This window comes from Rhineura floridana, chromosome 7, assembly GCF_030035675.1.
Source record: "Rhineura floridana isolate rRhiFlo1 chromosome 7, rRhiFlo1.hap2, whole genome shotgun sequence".
Taxonomy (NCBI): domain Eukaryota; kingdom Metazoa; phylum Chordata; class Lepidosauria; order Squamata; family Rhineuridae; genus Rhineura; species Rhineura floridana.
Genome location: NC_084486.1, coordinates 14,653,547 through 14,678,332, shown reverse-complemented (window position 1 = coordinate 14,678,332; position 24,786 = coordinate 14,653,547). Strand labels below are relative to the sequence as shown.

General features: G+C 43.0%; 1 protein-coding gene and 1 non-coding gene across 2 annotated transcripts in view; both read left to right on the top strand.

The window, feature by feature from the left end:
* The window catches only part of ZCCHC24 (zinc finger CCHC-type containing 24), a 201,533-nt gene that overhangs the window by 79,229 nt on the left and 97,518 nt on the right, over nt 1-24,786 (top strand). The window lies entirely within an intron of this gene.
* On the top strand, nt 22,911-22,982 carry TRNAA-UGC (transfer RNA alanine (anticodon UGC)). Its single transcript has one exon. It is a non-coding gene; the product is annotated as a tRNA-Ala (tRNA).

Genomic DNA, 24,786 nt, shown 5'->3' with positions numbered 1-24,786 from the left:
TACAATATCAGCGCCGTGAGAAAGCTAAAAAGCTAAAACCGGGTCCACATAATAATCTAGCTAAAACCTTGATCTAATAAGCATCGCACTAGGTCCCTCCTGCGAGCCATAGCAGCTGCGCAGAACGAGGTGACCTTAGCAGTGATCTGTGAATCTGAATCTGCCATTAAATTGTGTAAAATCATAGCTTCTAGGCTCAGAGAAAGATTAGATAAAAGTGGAGAAATGAACTTGAGGCGGAGATCTGAATAAAAAGGGCAACAAAGTAGTACATGGCTCACTGTCTCCACCGCATCTGCTCCACAGGGGCAAGTTCGATCGCAATAATCGACGCCCCTGTATCTACCCTCCAATAGTGCCGAAGGCAAGGCATTAAATTGGGCCAGGGTAAAAGCTCTCCTAAGTTTCGGGGTAGATAAACTTGAAATGTAAGTGGCCAAGATACAGGGATTTACATTAATACTGCACTGCGACTAAGCGGCAACTAGGCTCATATTATTCTGATACTCAATATCTTTAAGGCATTGGATAATTGTTGTTTTGGCGGTCGTATGGCCTAGGGCGCCAGTAGCTAAACTTTAATATCCAGGTGCGGGTCTCGATCAGAAGGGCACCTAATTCTAAGCGTAAGGTCACATTGGGGACACATCTCGGGGTGCCCAAAACGGACTTCATAAATTAGATTGTACCCTCTCCAACAATGCGTAATTGCCTCCGCTACAAATTTGGATCCCGTAGAGAAGTTGAGAGAGCACCTTGGCGTTGAATACCTGGACTGCTGCTGGAATATACTGACCACCCTTTGTATAAAAGAAGGTCAATAAAGCTCTGGCTGATTTCTGTGCGGTCGCAGCGGACCGGACAAAATGCGCATTCCATGAACCTAAGGGATGGAATGCAATGCCAAGGTAACTGAAGGCATTGACTTGGTCAATAATATGGTTGTCAATTTGCCAGCGGTGTTTCTGTCTGCTTTTGGCAAAAACTAAAACCTTGCATTTCGCATAGTTAATTCTCAAAAGTTCATCCGCACAAAAGGAGGCAAGTTCTCTTAAGAGACGACGTAAGCCCACCTGCGTTTGGGATAACAGCGCAATGTCATCGGCATATAGAAGACATGTTAAGTGTCTCCTTGCCAAGACAGGGGGGTGAGAGTTTACTGCCGACAGGCATTTTGTCAGCAAGTTAATATAGATATTGAATAAGGAGGGCATGTCTGGATGGAACATGATGGAATTCAAAACCCCAGTATAGAGCCTTATTCCTGACATGCTCGTTATCCTTGAATGTCTCTCCCCCCCATCAGGGAGCATTTCATCCAGTGAATAGTAGAGGTTTACTAGCTCATCAGGCCTTTGTGAGAACTAGGCCTCATAACAGTCTCTGCAAGGCTGGAAAACATAAATTGAGATTTCAGAATAAAAAGAATAAAATAAACTCCCTGTGTTATTTTGACTACTTGCCTTTTCTACTCACCAGGGCCATGTGAGGTTTGTTAAGGACAAGGCAACACAACTTTAAGATGCCAATCATCAAAGGAGGAACCCCTATTAATACATCTTTTCTAGGGTGGATTTTGGAAGCCAGTCTTTTAATTAGGTCCAAATAGATGTAAAGACGTGTGGTTAGGTGAACATGGCAGTAATTCACATAATTTTTTATGCCTATTTAAATATTTTAAACTTTTCTGTGGAGGTTTGGATTACTGTTCCACTTTAATGGAAATGCAAATCTGAAACTCAATTGTATTTTTAGTGGATTTCAGTGTGGCAACCGGATACTGAGACTTATTGGCAAACTCCCCTCATATCGATTAAGAATTTAATTCAACAGAACTATTTCCTCAAGAAAATAGCTCGACACAATGGAGTCTGAATGCCTCTTCCCCAAATCCCCCATGTCCCCCAACCCTTCCCTATCTTTCTCCTGGCAGTGGCAAAGTCTCACTGCTTCTGTGTTCCAGATTCCCAAAGGAGGTGAACAGGTTTTTGCAATGATGTCCCACAAGGACAGCACTTTACTTAACAAGTCAACCATTCTTTTATTGGGAAGGAAAAAGTGGGTACATTGGCTGCAGCTAAGCATGCTCCCTTTAACCCTGACCATTCAACCCTGTACCTTTCTGTATGACCTCAGGTTCTATTTCGCGTCACTTGGGTTATGGTAGAATGGGAACTGGCTTTTCCCCATTTAGATTATTTAGGGTCTGGCTTTTTTACAACATCCAAAAGTACAACAGGAAATATGATGCTTTTAATCATGATTAGCCATTATCCTAATAAGCCTCTGATGCAGTACATAGCCATGCTACTGTGAAAGGCTTCACATATGTCTGTGTGCATGTAGTTTGTAATGAGAAAACCAATGAGTTTCCATTCCTTTTTGCAGATAGGATGCTCCTCTTAAATTCCTTTCAGTTGCTCTGTGTTAATTTTGTGCTAATGACTCCCAAGGGTGCTGAAGTCCAAACGTGGCACTGCAGATGAGTCATCCTCTCATGTTAGGGTGCTTCCAGACAGAAGGCTTTTAGCACTGCACAGTCATTATTCTCCCACTTCTAAGCTACATAACTTTCTACATTTTAGCAGGTACATTTCCCTATCTTCCATGATGTCAATTTTCACTCACTTTTTAAGGGGTGGGAATTCCACATTAAAACAACTAGAGTGGAAACAGTCACTTTGAGTTTGTTCTCACACACATCTATCTCAGTTGTACTTTGCTAGGTGCTTGAAACTTTGGTGACCAAGCTTATCTACACTATTGGCAGCTAAGAGTCATGTCCCACTTGCATCTATGACTTTTCCAGTTGAACACTGAAACTCAAGAAGGGTTGGATGTTCACCTAATATGAATCCTAAACAGCCTGAAATTTAGAAACGGAAGCTTTTTCTGGCATAGAGATATGTAATGGGGTAAAACCTTTGTGTGTATGTTAGGCTGCAGCCCTCCCAGGGGAAACCCCTGCCCAATTATTCTTTGTCAGTTCTGAATCAAACTTTCATGTCATCGGACATTAGAACAAGGAAGTTTGGGATGCAACCTCGGGGAAATTGATCCATCCAGAGAATGTTAATTTCCTAAAAATGTGAGCCTCCCTTAGCGGGGCCAAGGGGATGCAGAACCAGGAAAAAAAGCCTAGACCATTCCTGTGCCTGTATTAGCTGCTTGGTCTGCAGAAATCAACTTTAGAAGTAAGCACGACCTCCTGCTAATATCTTCAGATCAAGCAGATGTTAAAGACACAGAAGTAGGAGCTGGTAAAGATCTTGGCAACCCTAAGAGAAATCCATATAGAACGTGGGAGGCTGACCTTATAAAATATGCCTTATGCCTGAAAAATATGCCTTATGCCTTAACCATTTATGTGCTTTTAGAATGCCTAATAAGGACCCTGTGATTGTGGGTCACTGGCTGCTCGTTTCTCCACTTTCTCTCCTAAGACCACGTCTGCTGTGGTAACTGTGTGCATCATTTGAAAACAAACACAACATTGTTTTTGTTGCAAAAGTTTTTTACTTTGTTCTTGTTGCATATAACAATAATAGATAATCTTGGGGGGGGCTATTGCACATTGATGTATTTATTCAACACTATTAGTGCATATTATCTCATGCGGCTGCTGTTTGTTTCCTTCTCTGTATAATATTGATATGTTTTATCATTTTATTGTTTTAATATTTTATAGTGCTGGTCTTTGACCGTAATAATAAATAAATGATTGATGGTTCTTGTTGCATTGTATTTGAATTGTTCTTGTTGCATTGTATTTTTACTGTATATTATTTACCGGTTCTGTCTTATGTAATTTTTTTGTAATATGTTTTAATATGTTGTTCACCACTTTGGGGGCCTTTTGGCCAAAAAGTGGTATATAAATAAACGATAAAATAAACTATAGAACTAAACTTTCATATACAAAGCAAAAAAAAAGTCTGTCTTCTTTTGGCTACAATCTTCTAAAAGCAACAGTTAAAAGGGTCAGATTCTCAAACTATATCCATGATTATAATGCCAAAGGTCCAGATTAATATAATATATGCATGTAACAATTTATATTTAGTAAAAACGCAGAATGGGGGGAGGGGTGTCATCTGGTCTGTGTGTGCATGTGCATGGCTCCCATCACACTCAAATGCATGTAAATTGTATGTATAATCCAGAGCTTGGAAAAGTTACTTTTTTGAACTACAACTCCCATCAGCCCCAGCCAGCTCCATGCTGGCTGGGGCTGATGGGAGTTGTAGTTCAAAAAAGTAACTTTTCCAAGCTCTGTATGGGCCACAGCTTTCATGAAGGTTTGGCAAACATGACAGGCATCTGAGGAGGATTTCAATAAATTATTTTCAGTACACTCTAAGCCTTTCCCAAAAAGATGCTTCTCATTTTGAGTCAGGGTAGGGTATCTGCATGATTGGCCCTAGTATTGGGCAAGTTTGGCCAGCTCTTTCAAGAGCCCACCAAGAATCAGTGTGTCATTTCTAATCCACATTCCCTGCTGTTCATGGGATGCTGGAGAAACCAACTGCGATGGAAGATTAAAGACTTCCTGCAGTATGGCACTGCTTGATCTTGCATGGCACAAGATCCTGAAACAGGTCTTGTAGCTGACCTGATGTAGTTACCTGATGTAGCTTGGGCAACATTTGGGTGGCCAAAAGAGAAGGGCCTAGGCTGGGTTTCTGAAGATTAGCCTCGGAATGGATTCTCAGGCAAGAAATAATGCTGGGAAGTTCCTTTTCTCAGGACATTAAATTTCAACCAGCAATGAACAGGGAGACCCATGGATTCTAGGTAGATCTGTGGCATATTGATAAAACTCCATGTAGCCTGCTTAGTTAACCTGTTTGTGTTTTTTTACTGTGTTTTGGGCCTGCTCTGTTAACATTTTTATGAAAGGTTCATGTTACTGTGCAACACATCTACAAGCAGCAGGTGGCTTTCGAGCCATTCTTAGTTCCTATGAAAGACACACTAAGCTACAAAGCACCGTCTTGTCAGCCTCTTTTCCAGTTTGGAAAAAGAGTACAGATTTCTCTTGCCCTTTTTGTCCCGAAGACGACATTCCTTGCCCAGGGGTCTCTCACCTGCTCCCACAGCTCACATCTCCTGAAACTGGATCCCAGCATGCAGCTGCATAAATAATTTTTTAAAAGCCAGCCCTCTCCCCAGCCTCTGTGCTGGGGGGTCAAGCAGCTGGGAGTGCAAATGCATGAGAAGATTATTCCCCATCCTGCCATCCACCATTTCCCAGAATTAAACAACTCCCATTAGCCAACTTGTAGCTTTACAAAAGTCAAGCGTTCTGACAGCTTTTGTCTGTCTGAGAGTGTTATGGAGCCTGCTTGGGTGAGCAGAGGCTTCAGTCATCATCATCATCATCATTTATTATCTGCCGTTCACCCAAAAGTCCCAGAGCAGATTACAACAATTTAAAAACATATAATTAAAAACAGTTAAAAACAATGCAAACAACATCCTTGTCCTTCCCTAAACTGAGCCAGTAATTGAACAGCAGCCACCTTATATCCATTCCAGTCTGGGTTCAGGCTTGGCCATGGGGCTGAGTCAGCCTTGGTTGCCCTGATGGATGACCTTTATAGAGAGTGGTGCAAGGAGAATGCAACCTTTCTTCTGTTTCTCAATCTCTCTGTAGCTTTTGATACCACTGATCACAGTATCCTTCTGGACTGGCTCTGTGGAATGGGAATTGGCACCGTGTTATGGTAGTTCCAGTCCTATCTACAGGACTAAGCCCACAGAGTAGCATTGGGTGATTGTCTTTCGGGGGCTCTGGCAGTTGTGCTGTGGGGTGCCACAGAGTAGCATCTTATCCCCGATGCTATTTAATATTTATATGAAGCCTCAGGGAGCAGTCTTTAGGAACTTCAGGGCAAGGTATCATCAGTATGCTGATGGCACTCAGCTCTCCTTTTCCATAACATCTGAGTTGGGGAAGACTGTGTGCCTGGCTAGATGGAGGCACTGTGGGTGAGTGGTTCCCATGTCTAAGAAATTGGTTAATTGTCTGTCCTGGACATGGTTGCACTCCCCTTGAAGGGGCAGGTACACAGTCTGTGGGTGTTTCTGGATCCAGCTCTGTCACTGTAGGCCCAGGTAGGCTCAGTGGCTAGAAGTGCCTTTTATCAGCTGTGCCTTTTATCAGCTCTGCTTAGAAAGACAACTATGACTGTTCCTAGACCAAGAGAGCCTGGTCACAGTAGTTCAGGCAGTGGAGACTTCAAGACTAGATTACTGCCATGCGCTCTATGTGGGGCTTCCCATGCATTTGACCCAGAAACTGGAGTTAGTGCACTCTATGTGGAAAGACTCCACCTCCTTCCACACCTCCTACTTCTGTTGGGTTCCCATTGGCTCCCTCACCCCTCTCTCTTCTGAGCTGAGCCAATCAGCAACACAACAAGATTAGAAAGTAGCAGTATCTGTGCCCCAGAAGCTCGGGGCAATCAATAGCTGAAAAATAATAAAAAAGCGGGGGGACGGCACTGTCAAAGCTTTAAATATGGAGAATTGGACTCCTCTCCTCCTAGCTTCTCTTGTTTCCGTCCCCCACTTCCAATTTTTGTTGATGTGTGTGATGGTCAGCTCAGTGCTGGGAAGGGAGGAGGAAGGCAGGGGAACAAAAAGGGCATGCCAACAAGTATGGATGAGGTAAAGGTTTGATTTGAGTACAAAGAAAGTGCAAAGTAATCAGGTTTGGACTCCAGCAGACAATTCCAGTAAGGAAAATGTGGAGTTTTAGTATGGTGTGGATAATCCCACAGTTGTCCTGGAAAGCAAGTGAGAATAATTGTTTTCTAATTTTAGGGTGTTATATTCTTTTCTGACTTTAGCGTGCTCCTAAGGAGTTAGGAAATTGTTCTGTTCTGGATGGAGTTGCACTTCCCCTGAAGGAACAGGTGTTAGCTCTTTTTTGTGCGTGCGTGCATGCGTGCGTGCGTGCGTGCGTGCGTGCGTGCGAGAGAGAGAGAGAGAGAGAAAGAGACATCACTGTCAATCTAATACATCAAATTTTTGTAGTGAGCTGAAGACAGTCTGGAAGCTGCAGTTGGTGCAGAATGGGGTAGCCAGATAACTGACCAGTGCTCTGACTGCCTATTTGCTGATGGGATCAAGGTCTATAAAGCTCTGTGTGGCCTCAGGTCCAACTATTTAAAAGATCACCTCCCCTATTACTTGCCATCCTGTGACTTAAGATCTGTGGGTGGCCCTACTCATAGTTCCATCAAGATCTGTAGTTCATGTTGTAGTGACACCAAGCAGGACCTTCTCAGTTGTAGCACCCTGATGTGGAACTCCCTTTCCAAAGAGATCCAGCTGTCCCCTACAGTATCTATTTTTCGGCATCAGATTTAGGCAAATTTATTTTCAAAGGCTTAGAGCTTTGGCTGATGTAAGAAATGGACTGCTCTTGGATTATCTGTGGTTTGATGTCTCGATATTTTGATGTTTTGTTTTGATACTTGTTTTATATTATGTTTTATGGCTTTTATATTGATCTATGTATTTTAATATATTGTTATGTACTGCCCTGGGAACCGTCAGGTTGAAGGGTAGAATACAAGTTTAATTCATTAATAAATAATATATTACACACATGGTTGAAACATACAACAGCCGAGAGAGGGGGAAACACCTCTTTCCCCTAAGCCATAGGACCAGGCAGGAAAAATGCTTTTTTAAAAAAATCATCAATTTATTTTTACCAAAAAAAAGCTACCTCTTCCAGTTGTTCTCAAAACTGTACCGTAAGGTAAGGCACTCTTTAAAGCCAGAAAAAACAAGGAGGAAATGAACAGGAAGTAAGTGTTGAAGAATGGGCAGCTTTAGGAGATTTTGGGGCCACATAAAATGAGGTTGTGGCTTATAGTTCACACCAGTCAAGTTTCCTGAGCTGTGTGTCTTTAAGGCTTCCATGACAGCTATGGAGTAAGGGCCTACTGTTGCATTTCGGTTAACTAATATTAGAGAGAGACTTGTTATGAAATTCATTTCAAACCTTGATTCAGATAACAGAATCTAGGCTGAAGATACACTAGATGTTAAAAGAGTTAAAAGACTTTAAAGTAGTTTGAGAGAAGATGTGCTTCCCAAGGTTTGCACACACTCTCTTTTGTCCCATTGTCATCTGTGTTCAAGCTGGTTTTTCAAGCGTTTTGAAAAAGTATAAACAGAGCCTACAGTGAAATGAATGGGCAAAACACAGGCAGTGGTGCCTCAGAGTTTGTGGTATGTATCTTGTATTTATTTATTATTTAAAAGAGTTGACATTTCCCAGATAAAGGAAACTGCACACATTTACACGGTGGAGAAATGATCCCTCCATATAAGGACATTTTGCTTTGATTGCATGTTCAAGTTACAGGGTGATATGTGGGAGCCAGACATCCTTATTACTCAGTGCCCCATTGCTCAGTTTCATCCAGAATTGCTGGAGAACTGAAGTCAGGGAGAAGGACCCCTTCCCTTTGAATTTCTCCCCATAATTCAAGTGAGTCAGAGCCACAGAAAATTAATGAATCAAAGTTCTGAGCTGGATCTGTATGTTTATGGACTGCAGGCTCTTTGCAATGCAAGACATGCTTGGAGGCATTCTCCCAAGTCTTACCCACCCACACAAGAAATCCTGGGCACAAGCCAACTCCAAGAAACAGGATTTTGTGCTGCATCCCCACCCACCCACCTGCATAATAGAAGGCTTTTCACCCTTGTTAGTTCCAACTCATTCATTCTCATGTATTTAACAGTCAGAGATTTGCATCACGAGCACACAAAGCAGTCTCCACGCAGAGACCATTTTAAATGCCTCCCTGTAGCAGTTGCCTCTACGTGGCAAGCTGTGCAGTGTCTCATAATAGGATCAGGGTATTTTTTTCCATGTCACTACAGAATTTGAGCAAGTGGACGAATAAATGAACTGCCAACCACATGCAGATTGGCGCCATAGGGAGTTAAAGGGTCCCCATTTGGTGATGTTGGGGGGGGAATCAGTTCACAGCAAGTGGGGCGCTTGTACCTCCCCCAGAGTTGATTGATGTGGAAGGCAACATTTATTCTGAAGCCCTGAGAGACAGTTGCTAGCACTGCAGCAGGGCTGGAAGAGTGTCTAACACACAGAGCTTACAAGGACCAGGAAAGAGTTAAAACAGGAATGAGGAACTTCTGGCCTATGGGGAAAACTTGGTCCATGAGGCTATTTTCCCCCCTGCCATACATGTGACTTCAGATGTGGGGCAGGTAGAGCCATGGCTGGATCAGTAACGCAACCATGGGGAACTCAGTCACACAGCCAGTCCCGGCAGAAAACAGGGTTGAAAACATTGCCTGGTGGGTTCAAGTCTGTTGGATTGGCTGCGCAACTGAATTCCTTGTGGAGAACTCAGTTGTGCAGCCAATTGCTGCAGAAAGCAGCTTTGTCAGCCCTGCACTCAAAACAAGGACAAAGCTTGGAAAGCATTTTGCATAGCAATTCCCAAATGCACAACAGTCATTAGGCTAGTTGTTGGGCATTTGAGACCTCCTGAGCAAAGTGCTTTATAAGCCCTGTGCTCAGCGCTTCCCAAATGCCAAGCAGAGGGCTGGCAAAGCCCCTTGCAGTGTGGTTCCCAAAGGCCAACAACCAGTTGTCTGTCAGGCGCTTGGGAAGCGCTGTAGAAGGGACTTTGACAGGTGGGTGGGACAACCCATCTGTCAGTGACATCATAATGATGCCAGGTGATTGACAGGTGGGTGTCACTCCCTGTCAAAGTTGACCCATGGGGGTGTGGACTGATAAGTGGATTTTAGCCATTAAAATATAAAGCTCCCAAATCCATTGCCATGCATAGATAATTCATTGATGGGTGGGTAAGTGAGCCCTATCAAAGAAATGCATTGTTATTATTATATAATTCCCACTTCTGCTAAATGCAGCCAGAGCAGTATATAAAGCAAAAGCATAACAGCACACAATATAATAAAAAAAATGAAAAAACACAATTTTGACAGCCTATAAGACAACACTAAAATACTGAAAGCAACAAGGCTAAAAGATGTTTAAATATGCATCAAACCTGACAGCAGCAAGAAGTAGATGTTACACATTCAAAGCCTGTCAAAATAAGACTGCTTTCATATTTCTGATGGGAGAGACACAAAGAGCAAGCACTGCCCAGAGAAGACCTGATCTGTTGTGCTTCCTTGACAAATATCCTGAGATGGCACCAAAAGCAAGGCCTCTGAAGTTCATTATCATCCTTCCCTCTGAAGGCAAGCTTTTGGACAATGGTCCAGAGGCTGAATAAAGGCTTCAAGCCTCTCTGTAGTTTAGCATTATGTGCAAATGCAGTCAATACCTTTTCCCACACTCTCCAGTGGATACCTTTTATGTAAATCTAATCAATTAGGTTTGCTATCATCCTGGCCACTAACAATCAGCTAGTGATCTCAGTTAATTTTCCACTGTGAGCACAACTTTTTGTTTTATATACAGCGGGCAAATCTGGACAAAACTGGCTAGGTACTTCCCTTTTTCAATTAAAAATGTACTCAAGTACAAATGTGCCTTTGCGCAATTCATTTTAGTATGGCTTGTACAGGAGAGGGTCTCAGTGGACTAGTCCCATATTAAGGGGAGACAGGAATGATTTATTGGGTTTGAACTGGGTGGCAGTTGCCTTCCAGGTGGGCCCACAAAAATGCTGGTTTTGAATTGTTAAAAATATGGGATATCTTTCATAGAGCAGTTATGTCAGCTATAACTTGTGGCTGAGGAAACATCTAATGAAGGCTCACCTAAAAGGTTTATGTTCTGGAACACATAAGACATTTTTGGCAGTGGCCACAACAGGCCTTATAATACAGATCAACAACCCTTCATGAACATTACTTCCAAGTACCTACCTCCTACTTAGCTTTAACCTTTTGCCATTTATTTATTTATTACATTTATATACCACCCCATAGCCAAAGCTCATGTGAATGCTGTGTTGCTTGCTACCTAGTTGTTTTAAACTGGCCCTGGCTGTTGTTGCTGCCTTTTTTGTTTTAATCCCTAGGCCACCAGTTTATTCAAAGGGCAATTTTAAATTGTGGCTTGTTGGGCTGAGAGATATTAGTGACTCAGTTTCACGTCTGAATGGGGATCTGAACCTAGATCTCTCCACCCTACTCTGAAAAGCTAACCACTACTGTACCACAATGATTCTCAAAATTGTACATGAAAGGAAAAGAATGTATCTTAGACTGAAACAGAGGTGAAGGCTGCCATGTGCCTGTGTAAACATTCTATGTACGTGACATCTAATTCATCAAATCAAAGTAGGGCAAAACTAGGAGCTTATTGAGAACAAAGTATAGTCAGACATATGGAGTCACTTTATTTATTTAGTTAGTTAGTTATTTCCCATCCTTCACCAGTAAGTTCCAGGGCAGCTTAAAAAATATAAAACACAATATTAAAAAGAATTAAAATGAATTTCAGTGACAAGAATAGGGCAGGTTCTGAAAACATACATCTCAGGAGCTGAAGGCCAGGGTAAAGAGGTGTGTCTTTAGCATTCGCTGAAATCTGTATAGCGAAGGTACCAGACACACCTCTGTAGGGAAGGAGTTCCACAGCTTAGGGGCTTCCACAGAGAAAGTTCCATTCAGGCCCATCACCCCTTGAACTTCTGAGGGTGGTAGAACTACCCAAAAGCCCCATCTGCTCATCTTAACACCTGAGAGTGTCTGTAGGGTAGGAGATGATCTCTGAGATTTTTGGAGCCTAAGTCATTTAGGGCTTTAAGCACTAGTGTGAGCACCTTGTTGGGCTCAGAAACAAATTGGCAACCAATGCAACTGCTTTAGAACAGGGGTGGTATGAGTTCTAAAAGGAACCCCAGCCGGTAATCTGGCTGCTGCATTTTAGACTGGTGGATGTTTCCAAGTCATCTTCAAGGGCAGCCCTACATAGAGCACATTGCAATAATCCAATCTGGAAATTACCAGAGCATGGAGTACTGTTGCCAAGTCATCTCAACAAATCAAATATTCACTAATAGGCAAAAAACGTTGTGATTTAATAATGTACCTATAGCCAACAGATATTTCTATCAAACTTTGAAAAGCAGGGAAATTGGGCAGCTATACTGAATGTACCAGGGGAGCAGGAGACCTAATCTCTTCTCTGAGATATTGTACTGCCCTACAAATTTTTAAAAATGTAAACACAATTTGGGTTGGTCTTTCACAGTCTGATCCACTTCCTGTGTATCTTGGAAGAATTTGTTGACATGTACCTCTGAGCATATGGTGAGTGAGTAGGTGAAACTGACCTGGGGAAGGAGCAGGGAGGGGAGGAGGAAGGGGGAGGGGAGGGAGGAAGGGGGAGGGGAAGAGATTGGGTGCGTGGGCACTGGGCAGAGGGGAAGCCCCTTTCCTTTCCAAAAGGAAAACATTATGAACAGTATCATTCTTTTCAGCGTTTCCTCCACCTTCTTATTCTACAGCAGGCACATGTAGACTCCCACCCAAACTTAAACCAAAGCTGTCACTGGCCACATCCACACCAGACCTTTATTCCACTTTAGACAGTCATGGCTTCCCCCAAAGAATCCTGGGAAGTGTAGTTTTTGAAGGGTGCTGAGATTTGCTAGGAGATGCCGTAGTCCCCTCACAGAGCTACAATCTCCAGAAGAGGGGCTGACAGTTAAACCCCTCTGGCCACTAGAGCTCTGTCAGTGAAATAGGTGTCTCCTGTCAGCACCCTTCACAAACTACACTTCCCAGGATTCTTTGGGGGAAACCAGTGAAATAAACGTCTGCCATGGGTGTGGCCTCCTGATTAGCAGAGCGAAGCAGCAGTGAGTCTGGCTTTTAGAACACTGGTAGTTAGTTCTTACTGAACATGCCCCCGTTTATCATTGACTTCAGTGCTAAATTTATTAAATTAATTAAATATCAGCTAGGCATTTTTTTTAACTTTTAAGCTGCAGAAAATGAAGGTCAGAATATGGAGCAAGGTCAGTAATGGGATTACAGGTATTCTGTGAACATGGCTGTTTTTTAATTAATTTCAACAAATTATGAGAACTCTCAGAAAAATGTCCAAAAGGGGTGTGGTTTTTTTCTCTTTTTACACTTCGAACTCTTGATTCCCTCTGTTTTGTGTATCGCCATGAAAATTTATAGAGGGTTGTTCAACGAGAGTTTCTGAGTTCAGGACTATAAGTTTTGTAAGGTTTTGTTTTGAAATGAGTTTATGGGAAGCATCAGAATGGCATGGGGGGTATTTTCAATTCAACATTGCAGAATGTGAAAAATCCATGCTGGCTATAGCATACAGCCACTCTTGTGGCTGTATAATGTAGCTGCAGAACAAGTTGCTAAAGCGTAATGGTCAGTATGTTCTCTTAATTAGCATACATAGCAAGATTAAGGTATGACAAGCAGAAAAATAGTGCATAATATATTAACATAAAAAGCTTACATTTATGCATTTAAAAAAAATATTTTAGCAGACTTACTGTTGCTCTTTGCTTCCTCCAAAAGATCAACCCACCCCTACTTTCTTTCACATTTCTTAAAGATAAGGGCCACATTCACACCATACATTTATTCCACTATTATTCCACTTTAAACAGTTTGATTTAACTCAAAGAATCCTGGGAAGTGTAGCTTGTGAAGGGTGCTGAGTAGGGTTGCCAGGTCGGAACCATCCAAAAACCTGAGAAAATGGGGGTGGGCCCTAGTGACGTCACAGGGCGGGCCCTAGTGACGTCACAGGGCAGGCCCTAGTGACGTCACGGGGCGGGCCCTAGTGACGTCACGGGGCGGGCCCTAGTGACGTCACAGGGCGGGCCCTAGTGACATCATTAAACATGATACATTGTATCAACCACAGTTGCTTGGAGCATACCATTCAAAAAAAAATTATCTGATTGGAGATTAAAATAGAAATCTTACCTAAAATATGGTGTTCCTAGGTCCATCTGAAGTGACAAGGTCATTCTTTCTCACAAGCTTAGGGTGATGCAAAATGGAAATGGACTGCCTTCAAGTTGATCCCAAATAGGGTCTTCATGGTAAGCAGTATTCAGACAGAGGTGGTTTACTATTGCCTTCCTCTGAGTCTGAGAGGCAGTGACTGGCCCAAGGTCACCCAGTGAGCTTCATGGCTGTGTGGAGATTCAAACCCTGGTCTGCCAGGTCACAGTTCAACACCTTTAGGGAACATTTAATCTACCTTACTTGCTTCTGGCAAGAAGGGTTTACGTGCCCTCAGGCCAGGCCATTATTGGAAGAAAGGAGTTTAGTGTTGCAGAGATGTTAGATGGGAGCACAGATGGATGCCCCTGAAGGCAGCAACTGTAAACATGCTTATTAAGGAACTAAGCCCCATAGAACTCAATAGGACTTATTTCTGAGTAGATATGGTTGCAGCCATGTTAAACAAATTAAACCAGAACTATCACTAGAAGCTAAAATGATGAAACTGAGGTTATCATACTTTGGGTACATCATGAGAAGACGTGATTCACTAGAAAAGACAACAATGCTGGGAAAAACAGAAGGGAGTAGAAAAAGAGGAAGACCAAACAAGAGACGGATTGATTCCATAAAGGAAGCCACAGACCTGAACTTACAAGATCTGAACAGGGTGGATCATGACAGATGGTCTTGGAGGTCGCTGATTCATAGGGTCGCCGTAAGGGAGGGACTGGAGAGAGAGAGGAGGAGGAGGAGTTGAGTCGCCGCTGCACCCCCCCACCCTGTGCAGCAGAGCCTAGCTGCTCCCGCCGGCCACAGAAGTACAGGTGAGGGGGTGGTGAGTGGAGGCTGTAGCCGCGTGGCGCCGATGGGTGGGAGCGGCCACGATGGGGCTGAGGAGTCTGTGCGTGCAGTCGTTCCGAATCCGGTTAGGGGAAGAAGGCCGCTGGTGGAAGGAGCCGGTTTGAGGCCGGGTCGTTTGTAGGCCGTCGCGCAGAGGGAGAGAGGGGGGGAGAGAGAGAGGGAGAGAGAGAGAGAGAGAGAGAGAGAGAGAGAGAGATTTGTCTTGAGTCTGCTGTATTTAGTGAAGCTTGAGTCTGCTGTATTTAGTGAGCGGCCTGCCAGCCTCAGCCGGTTCCCCTGCTCCGGAAAGGACGGCCGGCCGCTTCACTAAATACAGCAGACTCAAGCTTCACTAAATACAGCAGACTCAAGCTTCACTAAATACAGCAGACTCAAGACAAATATCTCTCTCTCTCTCTCTCCCTCTCTCTCTCCCCCCCCTCTCTCCCTCTGCGCGACGGCCTACAAACGACCCGGCCTCAAACCGGCTCCTTCCACCAGCGGCCTTCTTCCCCTAACCGGATTCGGAACGACCGCACGCACAGACTCCTCAGCCCCATCGTGGCCGCTCCCACCCATCGGCGCCACGCGGCTACAGCCTCCACTCACCACCCCCTCACCTGTACTTCTGTGGCCGGCGGGAGCAGCTAGGCTCTGCTGCACAGGGTGGGGGGGTGCAGCGGCGACTCAACTCCTCCTCCTCCTCTCTCTCTCCAGTCCCTCCCTCAATTACAAAGGGCGGGAAGGCGGCCAGCCACAGCCTTCACGGATGCGTATGTCAATCACGCATGCGTGGCTGAGCGGCACGCTCAAAAGCCGGAGATTAGCCTCTTCAAAGGAATTATGGCTGGAGGCCGGAGACGGCCCCCTTTTCCCTGAAACTCCGGCAGAAAACCGGAGACCTGGCAATCCTAGTGCTGAGAGTTGTTAAGAAACTCCTGTTCTCTCTGACAGAGCTATAATTTTCAGAGTGATTTAAACAGTCAGCCCCTCTTCCCAGAGAACTCTGGGAATTGTAACTCTGTGAGGAGAAGAGAGGTCTCCAAACAACTCTTAGTACCCTTCACAAACTACACTCCTCAAGTTTCTTTGGGGGAAGTCAAGGTAAAATTTGCTAAGGTTTAATCACAGAATTCTGCCACCTTCACAAAAAATATGGACAAGTTCTACACATTTTCTACTTATTTTGGAGAAAGAGTTCCCAGAATATGAGCAGGGCATTAAAACATGAATGGGTGGCAGTTAGAGTTGCCAGGTCCATGGCCTGAGACTGATCCTGTATCTTTAGGAGAAGAGAAAGTCAGCCAAGTGCAGGAGACCGGGCCTGGCAATGAAGAGGTCTTCTGTATCTTTAAAAGTTGTGGAGGGAGGAGGGAGAATTCCACCTTGTGGTTTTTCCCATTACAGTGTTGCAAGAACACCTGCACTTGGCTGACTTTCTCTTCTCCTAAAGATACAGGATCAGTCTCAGGCCAAGAACCTGGCAACCCTAGTGGCAGTCCTATTCATTAATGGAAATTGAATTACTTCAAATCGTGTTATAGCATTATACTATTTCCCCCTAATCTCCAACTGCTGAAGGAGACCTAATGTTAACAATAGGCAAACAGTTGCTGGTGGGCTGTGCTAGGGATATTTTGCAACGATCTCTTAAGAAAGTCCCTGTGTTTCAAAACTGTTTTCAAAACAGTCCTTCTCAGTGGCAGCCCCCTGTTTATGGAATGCTGTACCCAGGGAGGTATGCCTGGTTGCCATCATTATCTATCTTCAGGCACCAGGCAAAAACATTTCTTTTCTCCCAGGTTTTTGGTTTCTCCTTTTTGTGGGTTTTTGGAGGGCTTTTGATGCTGTAGACTCTTTCAGGGAGTGGGCTGTTCCATCGCCTTTTATACTTATGTATTGTGTTTCTTACTTTTTATTGTTTTAGGTTTTTTATTGGTTTTAATCTTTTTATTGATTGCAAGTCACTTTGGGTTCACTTTTGTGAAGAGAGATGACTTAACAAATTTAATAAATAAAATTTAAAAAATAAAATTGTGGGTGTATGGCACACACACCCATCCTTCTTTAAAAATTGTGCTAGTTATATTGATAATCTTTTGGCTTCCTTTGAAATTCCTTATACGTTTTACCTGAGGAGGAAATGCTAAATTTGCTTCAAATTCTGTTTTAGGCTAAACCTAGTGATGTGTGGAACACCCCTGAGACATTTTACTAGTCTTGTTGAAACTTCTCTTGACATTCTTCAGATGAATAACTTGGGGAAAAACCTTTAGATTTGTTATGAAATTCAGTTTAGGCAAACGTTTGGTGGCAATTCTAATTGGTTATCAAACATAACATTTCCCTTCCCTTCTCCTTTGACCCTCAAGGAGTTAAGCTATTTTGGAAGCATAACCTTGTGTCAGAGATTATATCATACTGTAGCAGATGGACATGAACATTCCCTCTCTAATTTTGTTGTTCTCATTGGGGTCATGGTTTCCATGTAAACACATCTACACACAGGGGCCCTTGAGAAGTCCTGGAAGCATATATATTCTGCTAACACATAACACTGGCCTCTCAGTAGCTTTAAATATCATCTCTTCAGATACTTTGCACATCACTTCTGTCAGAAGAGAACATGTGTGTGTGTGTGTAAGTAAGTAGGTAAGTAAGGTAAGTAAAGTAAGTGTGGTGAGTCATAGTGATATTATTTCTGGATTTCGACCTGCCCTCTTATCTAGGAAACACTACAATCCCTCTGCAATAGTAAATGAGGCTGAAGATTAAGTTTATTGCATCATTTCCTCAGGTTTCACAGCTGGCATCTTTTTTTACATAGTGGAATCTATATTAATACTCTCAGGAGGAAGAACTGAGAGAGATTATTCAGCCCCGTACTTTCAGAGAGGCCTGTGTGCAATTGCACACAAATGTCTCTTCCACAGTGTGTGAATTCTTCTTTCCTTGAGGCTTTCTTCTTTGAAGCTTATGAGCCTTATGATAGGATAGGGAATCATGAATAATACATTTTATTCACACTTACTGTGAGAGGGACAACTTATTAAACACTGAACCACCATGGAGGTCCACCATCATGATCAGCATGATTTCTGCAACATGATGGGCATGATGCATTTTATCTGATACTGGTTTGATATAACTGTTTACCTCAAAATCTGGAGAAAACACTCTTGTTTGCTTGGACCAATGAGATCTGAATGCCATAATGCATTTTCACTCCTTTCTACATTTTATATGTTGCGCAGCTTCAAGTGTACATTGCCACAATTGGGCAAGCTGGTGAACATTTAAGGATGTTTAAACCCCTTTGAATCCCCTGGGTTTTAAAACACAATAAATGCTTTATTGTTCCTCATATTTTTAATTGTCTAGCTAAATCAATGAGGGATAAATATAAAACTTGCATGAAAACTGTGATTTTTAAGGACCTGTATGCCACACAAAAGTACTTCAGACCCACAAGGACTGCAGGCCACATTATGGGCATGCTGATGTATTATGGAAGGATGATGTATTAAGGAAGAGCTATAGCTCACTAGGAGAGCATTTGCCTTGCTTGCAGACGGTCCAAAGTTCAACCCCTGGCATCTCCAGGTGGTGCTTGGAGAGGGTCCTACCTGAAACCCTGGAGAATTGCTGCCAATCAGTGTAGACAATACTGAGCTAGATGGACCAATGGTCTGACTCAGTATAAGGCAACTTCCTGTGTTTCTGTGTTCCTAACACTTTTAACTATTAACAAGCAGTGTCTTTACTTATCATAATCAACTGATAGATACATGTTTAGTATAACCAGGGCCGGCTCCAGGCATGCAGGGGCCCTTGGGCATCAGCTTGCCCTGGTCCCCCGGTGGGTGGGTGGATGTGCGTGCGCATATGCATGAGTGCATGCCCCCCACGGCCTCCTACCTGTCTAGTCTATGTGCGCACATCTCTGCCATCAACTAAGATGGCGGCAGCGGCTTCAGTACCTTAGGGAAGCTGCAGACGCCATCTTCATTAAGGGCAATTCTAAAAAGCCGGCTGACAGGTAAGTGGGGGGCATGGGGGGGACACGGATCGTGGAAGGGGAGCGGAGGGGCCCCTCGGGGGCTCCTGTAGCTCCAGGGCCCTCAGGCCAGTGCCCAACCTGGCTGCCCTTTAGAACCGGCCCTGAGTATAACCAACAGTAATTATTGTATATGTTGCATTATGTGGGATTGCTTGAGTTTCTGTATCTAGGGCAGAGTCACATATTACAATTGCCACAAGAAACTCAGATGTTACTTATATGTAAATACATAAAATGTACAAGTAAAATATGTCTGTATATATTTTTGGTCACCTGATTGGCTTAGGCGTCCCAGAAGCATGCACACAGATGTTTAATGGTGCACGTACACGAACACTTTCCTTCCATACTTAGTGCATTTATGGTGGAAAACAACAATATAACATTAGTGTTTCCCAAAGCAGTCATAACATGCAGCACTGCTATTCATTTAATACTTTAGCTTTCCTGCACTCTGTGCCATAGAGCACACCATACTGATATAAATCACAAACTCTAGTGAGGAATTGATTGAGACTGGGTTGTGATGGGTTTCTGACTGTGTCTGACTAAATATGTAGATGTTACTTTTATTAACTCTATAGGAAGGATTCATCATTATCACTTATTGATGACTCATAGAATGTATCATTGTGGTTTCCCCAAGCTTTTTGGCTATAATGTTGGGATGCCAGCCAAACATGCTATTTGTAATGTGTATTTCCATAATTGTTGTGAACAGAAGTTTTGAGGTCAGAAACTCCTAAATTGCAAAGGCTGGGCTGGAGTCTACAATGGCAGGATGTTTGTCTTCAAGGTATACACCCTTCTGCATAGTTTCTGAATTTGACCTCTTTTTTTGCATAGGACTGTTGTTGTCCTTCTCTAGAACCATAATTACAAATTTTCATAAGAACAGAAAAAATTGATGCACACTTATGCACATTAAAAGGACTATATGGAGTGAAAATTTGCAATAGTTGAAATGTGATTAATTTGATTTTTTAAAAAATGTTATGCCTATTTTGCTATCATATGTAGACATTTATCTCTGCCTCTGTGAGCTTCAAAATGAAAACTGGATCTCTTTGGAGACCAACACAGAAATTCCATCAACATTAGCCCTCATGAGGCATTTAAAGAATACGTGTGGGTATAAATTCTGAAGTAGTCCTGCATGTTCCAGCCCAACATCCTCACCAGCAAAGTTCTTGAGTAGAATGGTCTGAAGAGGAAATATTCATGCATGCAGCTGAACATGTTTAGAATCCTGCCCATTATCAGCAAATCTGATGTCCTCCGTTCATGCCCACATGTGTTCTTGAACACCTGAAGGAGGGCTGTGTTGTATTCCCCAACTGGTGTGTGTACATCACTTTTACCCACCTTATACCATAACTCATCAGTAAATCCCATATTAAATATAATTGTTGCAATTGCCACTCTTTTTACTCTCCCCTCTAGAACAAGAACTATATGTAATCCCATTTTTAGTAAACATGCTCAAAATTTATGATGTTTTAATTATTTTCTTGTATACCGCCATATTTTTAATGAGTTGGTGGTTTATAAAGTGAAAGCTATATAGTTGCGCTATAGAAGCATCCAGAAGAAAGTAACAGATTTCCAAACCATTATTGCAGATCCATGTAACAAAAATATAAAATACAAAAAATAGTGACATGCTGTGCAGTTAAGACAAGCACAGGAAAGGATGCATAATAGATCCCCAGCACCTTGCAACCACCCTTCCTCTAAAAAAGGTGGCATATATGGAGATCGTCCTTGGAAAAGTTACTTTTTTGAACTACAACTCCCATCAGCCCCAGCCAGCATGGCCACTGGATTGGGCTGATGGGAGTTGTAGTTCAAAAAAGTAACTTTTCCAAGCTCTGCGCTATGTTATTATTTCAATAGCCACATGAGCTAGATTGTCTACACTGAGAATACAGAGGTGCTATGGGAGTGTACTACCATTACCTTATTTTCAGACATGTGTTAGATGAAATACAGTTTTTAATTAATTAATTGTCAGAAACACTAAACTTCATTGAGTTTGCTGAAACAACTTCATTGGGTCCTGGCATCTTTCCAAGCTCAAAAATGGTATTTTGATCTTTAAAGTCTTACATGGCTTAGGACCCAGATCAACCCACTTGCTTCCTGAGATCTTCATTTGAGGCCTTCCTCTGGGTGCTCCCACTGTCTCAAGTGTGGCAAGTGGCTCCTCACCTCTAGAGTACCCTCCCCAGAGAGGTTTGTATGTATGACACCCATTTTATCATAATTTAGCATTCTTCTTTTCCAAGGTTTTTAAGAATCTTTGAGATCTTTAAAAAAATGTCTAAAGCAGGTTTGTGTACAGTTTTAAACAGTTTATCTGCACAAGGTTGTTGCTGTTTTTTGGGGGGGAATATTTTTGCCTTTTTAATTATTATATTGTATATTGTTTTTAGTAATTTCTGTTAGCTGTCCTGGGAACATGATTGCGTTGAAGGTACAGGATATAAATGGTATAAATAACTAAATAAAACATAAATGCTTTGTCTTTACTGTGTAGGAACTCCTCTAGTGTTTAGAGCATTTCCTGTCAAACTGAGTACTGACTGTGTGTTGACCCAAGTGCAGCAGTCAATAAATATTGCCAGCTTGTTGGGGTTAACCGGATGAGTCAGCAGTGTAGAAGGAGTTGACATCATTCCATGAGAGGAGAAGGAGCAGGGGATTATTTCATAACAAATAATTCAGTGTTCAGATATACGGAAGAATAGAATAATTGTCGTTTCCCCATTCCCCAATGCTTTGCCTAAACTTAATCCACAATTATATGTTCGTAAATGGTAGCTTTCTTGCAAGGATTCAGAAATCGTTTATTTCATATTTCTGTTACAATGAGGTTAGATTCATACATGGTGACTGTTCTCTTTATAAAGTAGAATTATTGCCTTGTTCATTGTAGCCATGGTGAATTCCTCCTTATCAAAATCCCCTCAAAGAGTCTGGGGAGGGGCGATGGGATGCCACTACAGCTTGGAGCTGTAGTAGCTCCCTCCCATTCCTTTGTGGTAGGGAAAAAGAAGCCCCACTAAGGCAGTTTTGGGTATGGTGGCTACTGGCTCCCTTCAGTGCCCAAGGTTGCCTAAGATCAATGCCTTCATCTTCTACCATTGCACTGCCATGATGGCATTTTGAATGTATTGCATTGGGGCAATGGTGGAGACTGGAAGTATGAAAACATAGGCAGCAGTTGGTGGGGGGGAAGTTATTATTATTATTAATAATAATTTCATTTATACCCTGCCTTTCTTTTAATGAAACCCAAGGCTGCTTACATATGGTTCCCAAGCGGTCTCCCATCCAGGCACTGACCAGACCAGACTCTGCTTAGCTTCAGCAGGGAGCTGGTCTTATGTGGCTTCAGACCACAGCCTGGGACCAAGTTGGGGAAAGTGTAATCCAAATCTTCAAAAAAACCCTGTGTTGTGAACATATTTTGGGTGTTTGGATTCAAGACCAAAATATACCATCATTGAATCAGATGTATGCATAGCATCCAGACTTGTTGCTAGTTTTTTTCTTTGTACTGTCAGCCAGATTTGCCTGTTTATAATTTCAGACTTTATATCAAACCAAAGAAAGATTGTTTGCTTCTGTTTAAGATATTTGCTTAGAATTTGGGCAAACCAGTCTAAAACGTACAACCTGATCCAATGAAGAATTAAGAGTACCTAAGCCCATTGATTTCAGACACTTTAGGAGCATCTAGCTCTGCATAGGGCTGCCTGTAAGTCTCTCTCTTTTTTTAAAGAAATAGTTAAAATATGTCTGTTACAAAGCCAATTAGCTCCTAGACCAGCTGTTCTGTAATAATTTACAGACACACACAATTGGTTCCACGTTCATTAAATAAAGACACCAACAATAGTTTGCCAAACTTTAAAAGGGAAAGTTATTCAGGAAACAAGAGAATCTTTAAAACACACTGATCTTGAAATATGTATACTTTTTTTAAAAAACCTATAATGGTCCATTTTCAGTTGTTGCAGACAGTAGGGGAAGGGCTGTAGCTCAGTGGTAGAGCATCTGCCTTGCATGCAGAAGATCCCAGGTTCAATCCCTGGCAACTCCAGGAAAGGTTGGGAGACTCCTGCCTGAAACCCTGCAGAGCCACTGCCAGTCAGTGTAGACAATACTGAGCTAGATTAATCAATGGTCTGACGCAGTATAAGGCACCTTCCTATGTAGCAGTTCATTATCTAAGGAAGTATTTGGGCTCTAAGTTAGTTTCATCATGTCAAAAATTATGACAATGGTTGCCCTGAAGAACTGAGAGCAAAGCCCATTTTCACCACCATTTTCTAACCAAAAGTCTACAGGATGAGGTGCCAAGAAAATGGTTGTCCACAGCGGATTCAGTCCAGACTTTGGGTGAAATCAAGTGGTAGATATGCTGGGCTGAGGTGAGGTGGATGCCGTGGATCCTCACCTCCTGACGCAGCCACAGGGCAGCCAGCCCAACCCAGCTCAGCCAGGGATCCACTGGAGAAGACCAGACCAGCACAGGGAAGCTGGTAGAAGCTGACACAAGGCCCTAAAAAGGGACATTCCAGGGGCATGTTGGGGAGGGCCCAAGGGGAGGGGGACCTGTGTGACATCAGGGTCCCATTCAGCTCCATCCTGCAGCCCCCCAGTCCCGGTGGATGCTATGCCGAAAAAAAGGATGGTGGAAGGAAACATGCATTTTGTTTCCTTCCACTGAGCCCTCCCAGCACAGCCAGTGTCCTTCCCTCCCAGCTGCTTCTGAACATAGCTGGATGTGGCGCCCCCTTCTGCTGGCTCCACTTCTACCAGCTCTGCTCCTGCCAGCCAACGACTTGGATTGCTCTGCCCGTCATGCTTGGAGAAAACTTAAGTCCCATTGATTTCAATGGGTCTGCTGTAAGCATGACTAAGTCTGGACTCTGGATCCAAGCTAATGTCTTTAGACAAGTCCTCATTGGGGGTGACAAGAGCAAGTTCTTCTTTGGAAAAAAGGTACTTCCAAAGTATTTAAGATTGCAGTTCTACTTACTAGAAAGTAAGCCCTGTTAGATACAGTGGAACTTACTTCTGAGTAAACAGGCACAGGGCTGTGCTATAATAATATTGTGTGCCACCCCACTCTCTAAGCAGTGCAAGACATCCAGGGGTTCCTGCACTTACCCAGGGTTTGGTTTCCTTGGAAAGAAGGTCGGTGGAGATTGTGGTGTCTTTTTGAGATACCGTTTATCTGCACATATTCACAACCTGAGCATAAGATGGAGGGGTTCACGGCATTATCAGTCCAATAGATCTTGCTTTTCTATCAGGCCTGTAGGGAGGCACCCCAAAGCCATGGTGCAGAGAGCAGGCCTCTCTGAGTGCCTTCCTAGTCCCCAGCTTCTCCAGACTAGACTAGAAACACACATCTCTCTTTGATCCCAGGATGGAGGAGGAGAAGGGCCTCTTTCCTGAAAAGAGTTCCAATAACAACAGGATCTCTCTGGCCCAAAATCTATTCACTTGTTAATGGAAACTTGACAGACTCATTAGCTCACTTGCCCACTCTGTTAGATTAACAAAGGAAACTAGTCTGAGCAATGGAGCAGATTTCTCTGCTGCAGAGTTCACTTCCAGGTACAGGGTTCCAAATCAGAGGCTGGAAGGGGACTTACAGATATCACGTATCTCAATCCCCAATGCCATAACAATAATTTAATAAATTTATTGCCAAGTCATTTTGCCAAAATCCCCTGAAAATGCCTGTTTAGGTTAACCTAGTGAAGTCACCTAGTTTTCAGAGAGTTCTGGCAAGGTGAACTGGTTTTGTGAGTTCTCCAGCATACATTGAAGTCATCACTCGTCTCCTTTTGGATTTTCAGATGTTTAAGGCTATTGTGAACCATGAGTGCAGC